Genomic DNA, 6,259 nt, shown 5'->3' on the forward strand with positions numbered 1-6,259 from the left:
ATGTAACAAAATATGCTTAGCAAATATCTTTGCTTAAATACCTTGACAGCGCAGTAGCAGTAGTAAGCGCTTCGCAACACATAAGAATGCAGTATAATTGTTTTAAGTACGGTTCCTATGGCAAAATAAGCAGTATTGTAGGAGTAAGCAGTATGAGTATTAGTGCAGTGGGGGTATTACATACCACACAAGGTGCAAAGCTGGATGTAGTGAGAATGTAGGTAGGAAAAAACATTTTTAAGGGCTGCATTTGCGTATGTGATAGGCAGTCGTGTATTATATCGTTGAGTGTACATATATGCACTAGTGTATTGTAGGCGTGTACATATGTGCACTTGTGTATTATATCATAAATTGTACATATATGCACCTGTGTATTATATCGTAGAGTGTACATATATGCAGAGCAAATTTATGCGAAAACTTGTTATATGATCAGGTATTAAGTGGATGTTGACAAAACAACCAAAAAATTGCAATGTGAATGCTGTTTAGTCTTTAAATATAAAGCCTGGTTTCCATAGTTATTGCGAGACTCCGGCGGTAACTTGCGCAGCAAAACTCTAGGCTCGGCGGCATATGTTCACATTAAAACTGCATCGCTAAACATAATTGTGCAATCAAATAAAATGTTTGATCGCTATGCCGTTTCTATAATGGTGACCTCCACATGTACAGTACATTTTGGGAAGGTTTTGCTTGCGTCCTTTGGCGAAATTTTAAGAGCGCTAAACTATTGCCTCGCCGCCGGCGACTACCGGCAGTCCTCGGCGATACACGACGCATAGGTTCCATTTCACCGCTAATAGCCTGCGGTGCTGTGGCCGGTGCTTTGCCACGTATATGGGAACTAAGCTTAAGTGAGCAAACAAATTGATCGCAGTCAGCCCGTTTTCTATTACTGAAGCAAGAATCTCTTGTGTTTTTTATATGCAATGTCAATGAGAGAAGCACAAAAAAACTTTATATAGATGGTGATAATGCTTGACTGCTTACTCTGAAATGATATGGCAGCTAAAGCATAGGTTTATGAGCTTGCCAAAAATAGCATTTAAAATGTTTTTACAACAAATTACAAGGACACTATCAATATTAGCATAATTTTATGTGCATTTTTGTGTTTTGAAAACTTTGCAGTATGTATGAATTATCGGGTCACATTTTGTGTTTCTTGAAGTATGTACGTGTAAATGTACATTAGACTTGAGTGGGCCAATTTTAGTGAAAGTGCAGTTGCAGCAGCAGTAGCAGTGGCAGTAGCCATATTAGCAGCAGTAGCACTAGTAGCGGCAGTGGCAGTAGCAGTAAACTATCCGCTACTTTTTGAATTTTGCATTGTATTGCAGATCTACTCTGTACTGCAAGAGTTGGTAGATTGATAGAGATGTAGTTTGTTCACATCACAACTTTTGTTGCCGCTAATGTTTAACTTTCTAAATTACCGTAAAACTTCGGTTTGACTGCCAAGGTGGTCTACTTTTCAACTCTTCCTCTATATTTGCACTTTATTAACGGAATATTATTATTATTATTGCACTCTATTATTATTTCATGTAGCTCAGTTGACTTTAGTAAAGATAAATTTTAAGTGTTTCACAGGCAAAACAATTGCTGCCCCCATTTGCACTCGTTGTATGCAGAAAATCAGCTGTAACTTACTTATAACTAGTCATAGATCTCGAAATAAATATGCACTAAGAAGCTGAAAAACGTCTCTACCAGTTGATATCTATTGCTTAGATTTAGCATACAATGATTTTATAGTCTGCGTTCTAATTTATTGGAGTTTTCTACTTTTTATCTCTTTCTAAATTTGAAGTCATAATTTTATTTCATAATTATATTGAGCAATGTTGCATAAAAGCTTTTTGCACTCTGTGGTATTCGCTACAGATTGCAGCTAGAACTAGCATTTATGTGCTATATGGAAAGAGATTAATCTATTGAAAGCCAAGTTTAGATAACCACATTGATGTCATAATATAATTTGCTATATATATATAAACCAACACATTTAAGTTATACAATAATATTTAATCCACCAAATACTGCAAATATGTATCAAAAAGCAGGTGACATAAACAAACCATATTTATGGTGCACACAGCAACAAAAGTTGTTATTTTTAAGACGTAAGTATTTGCGTTTTTTGCTTGGCCAGTTCAGTTCTGATTGTTGATTTTTGTTTGAACCCAATCTGATCTTGTTCTGGCTGCTCTGTACATCTCACGATATCTTTTTACTTCAAATTTGTGTCTGTATTTCTCAGCCGTTTGATATTAGTAACCAAACAATTTTTAGCAGAGGAAATCTTTGAAGAGTTGCATATTTCACGCAAATAGAGAAGGTTTTTAGTTATGTGTAAGTTAGCGCATGTGGAAGTAAATATTTTAGTCGCAAAATAGTAGTACCAATCAGACTGAATAGCTGAACCTATTTTCACAGACATCAAAGTATCAAATTACAGTTAAACAGAGCTATTACTATACGGATACAGATATTAATAATTTTTTGGTGGTTCTTTCAAAGCATTAACGAAGAAACCATAAAGATGTTGAGTTTGAAAATGGACATTGGTATGAACAGTGAAAATAAGTAAACTAATAGTTACTAATGTAACCCAGTCTTTATTAGTGTGGTATTGTGGCCTCTTTTTTACTGATCGCTTGCTACTACGGCAGGCTTAGTTTATTACTAATTGAATCATATTCAAGCATTTTATCCAAATGAGTGGCTTTATAAAAACTGCCATATGAACAGTCAATTGTATGTTTTGTTTTATCAATTGCAGCCTGTCAATAATAACTTGTGGTGTAATAAAACACGAAACGTTGACAAAACTGTCAAATTAAAGTTTTTGATTCCTATTTTGACCTTTTCTAGACTTTTTGATGTATCGATTTAAAAGTATTGCAAACATATTGTTCCTCACTACGAAAACTCTCCAATTAAATCTTCCATAGAATCAGGTAAACAATTGTATGTATGCAACAGTTTCACAATAATTATCGCAAAATAAGTAAAACCATTGTCCATTTTATTTTAATAAGTTGCTAAAAGAACAAACTATGAGCTATGAACTATGAGCTATAAACCACACAGTGGTTGTGGTGATTACAATGCCACTCGCTGATCTCCAAAGGCTGGTTCACACTTTATCCCCATATCTCGGCATCGATGCCACAATTATACTTCAGTGATCATAGGTGATGGCAATATTCACATTACCATAAACCCACGCTGTTGCTTGCTTTTGTTTTCACTTTTCTTTTTAATTTTCCCAAAAGGAACAACTTTCTTGATGCCTGCCAAAATCAAATACTGGTCTCTCAGCAACTATCTGGCTGTCAAGTATCAGGCTGTTGTTGATGCTCCGGAAACTATTGAGGAAGTTTGACAGCTGGGAATTTTTTAAACGCATCTGCTTTGCTTCGTCGATTTCATCGGTTTACAGTATACATAGACAATATATGTCAGCGCTGTATGACGATGCAATGCTAACATATAGCGTTACAGTGTGAACAAGCTTTTAATTGCTCCGCAATAAATTAATAATCACGAATATACAACGACCAATTAAGTTGAATAGGGTAACACTTAAGTATAAGTTGATAATCAGTATGGTATAATTGTTCCTACACATCCGCTGAATCATTGTACCTTACAATGCGCGTGTGTTGGAATTTCCATGATCTAGTCGGCTGGCCAGCCGTCAATGTGCACGCCAGTGAAAACCCATTTATAGAAGCTGTGAAAACATAACGATCGAGTCATCATATAAAGCAGTTTCATTTTAGTTTTACTCGCTAGTAAAGAGCTAAATATGCATATTTCATAGTTTATATGATATTAATTTAGTATTAATAAAAAAACTATTATAAAAATATGGATTTGTTAAACAGTTTTTTAAACTATATAATATTCATTTTATTAGGTGAAACTTTTTTAGAGAAGTTCCGGATACTTATTAATCGGAAATTGTCACTGTTTACTGTCTCGAATCTTTCATTGAATGATAATTAAACCACTAAACGATAAATAATTACTGGAACTAGGTAGGGATTGAGGGAGACCGCATGAAAGATTGACTAACCAACGCTTTCATAAACATAATGGTTAATGAGCTTGAACGTTTTGCGCTCTAGTATTGTAACCGCAGTGGCTTAAGGAAACTGAGCGGAATCATTTGCTTAGCTTGAAAGTCTAGTCCTGCGTTAAACAAGCTTTAGTGTCAAAACATCAAAGCTTATAAACAAATTTTATTTCGCTGTGTGAGTAATTCCTGTTGGTTTAGTTTACATTCCAACTCAAAGGACTCGTTAACATTAAACTAGTATTAATAAAAAAGAACATTTATCTCCATGATCCGTTGATGACAAGTTATTTTGATTTTTTATTTCTGAAAATTAACCTTACTGCCATGCAACTGCTAAATGAGTGACTTCAAAAATAAGCAGTTAAAGTTATAATGCTCAGACTCGCATTCCGTCAGGTTCACGATAATAAATATGTTAATAAGGCAATATTGACAGGCATATGATTTAGTCATTCCACAAGAAATTATTTAATTAGAAATAATAATTGAGATGAAACTTATAATCCTCTACTACCGATCGTTAGTTGGACTTAGAAACTATTGACTTTTCTCGTAGACGTGAGTCGCCTAAAGAATTGGGGATTCGCCGCAGACTTGCTTTTGTTGACAATAAGTATTTGTTTGCAAAACACCTTTTGCTCTCGGTAAATAGAGTTTGGTTTTCAAGACTAACAATATTTCTCAAGAAGCAAGCAACAGTTTTTAAGACTCTACAACATGTGAATCACTAGATTCAATTTCATATATACTGAGATGTAAAACAATGACATGCTCTCTCATGATTCTACCACTCCGACTGTAATAACTGTAATAAGACTCTTAGCTTTTCCTATGAGCTAATGTGATGTAAGCTAACAAACTGGCTGTGCCTAAATTTAATGCTGGGTAAAGAACAAGACTGTGACCTCTTTTTCTTTTTGCTTTATTTATGATCTACTTTTAGACTTCAAATCAAAGTCAAGTCAAAGATGGCAAAAAAAGCAAGTTTACTTATATCGAGGAAAGTCAAAAGAGCCACGCGTCGAAAGGTAAAGCTAAAAATAGCTTTTTATAAGAGCTATTTGTATATTGTTCATGCTTATGAAAAGATCTGGTTAGAATTTACAGATTGTTCTGCAAATGTGTTTTAATTTTCAATTGATGTTTGCAAAAAACACGTGTGTTGTAGACAAGTTTCTCTCACGTTAGTGAAAAAATAGTAACAGCAATGAAAAAATGCAAATCAAAAATGTATCATATTTCAAAGACCATGTTTTTTCAACCACATTAAAAGTAACAAAAAAGATGAATATATTTGAAGGACATGAAAAGCACCTGTCTAAGATTTGTCAAGGAAGTACATAGACATGTACTTAGAAGGAAATAATTAGAGTTGAATCAAGGGAAGTTTTGTTAAATCAAGCTACCAAGTTGCATATGAGGACTGATCCAAAAGCTATAGTTTATATTAGCAGCTAAAAGGGCGTTACCCTACAATGAAAAGCAAAGTCAGATCTCATCACACCAATATAATAATTAGGAACCCTGCTTTTACAGCCGCTAGATTTTTATTTCAACTTGTTTCAATTTTTGTGTTCAGGATAAAGTGGTTTTTGCTTGTACACTAATTAGGCCATACGTATTTAAAAATACATTATAATCCTTTTAAAAATATTTTTTAGAAGGAAATATATTTTTTTAGTTAAAATACTACTAAAAACCCCATAATAGTTTGGTGATGAAAAACTGAAAATTTCCATTTTATTTTGCTTCCTAGGTGGTGTTAGTAAAAGTTATAAGTTGAAAACTACTTAGGAACCTTAACCCTTTGAAAACTGGCAGGTCTTGTCAGTGCGTCATTGACCTTGGGCAATTCGTCCAACAATCAAATTTTTTTAAAGTTTTATTGATTATATCCAAATGTGCTCATAATACAATGATATTTGGTAAAACACCAGTTAAAAAGTCAGAAAACCTACAGCAAATCTCATCAAACAGAAAAAACAGTACTTCACAATTATCAGGACTAAAATATGATGTATGTATGATTTTAAAAACTCATAAAAACATTTACAACTTATAATATCTATTGAGCACATGTTAATCCTCATTTAATGAGTAAAAATATAATTGGAAATTATTGTTAGTATCATAGAATTCTTTATTTGTACCACAATCATTTAT

Source organism: Watersipora subatra, chromosome 5 (assembly GCF_963576615.1).
Source record: "Watersipora subatra chromosome 5, tzWatSuba1.1, whole genome shotgun sequence".
NCBI classification, from domain to species: domain Eukaryota; kingdom Metazoa; phylum Bryozoa; class Gymnolaemata; order Cheilostomatida; family Watersiporidae; genus Watersipora; species Watersipora subatra.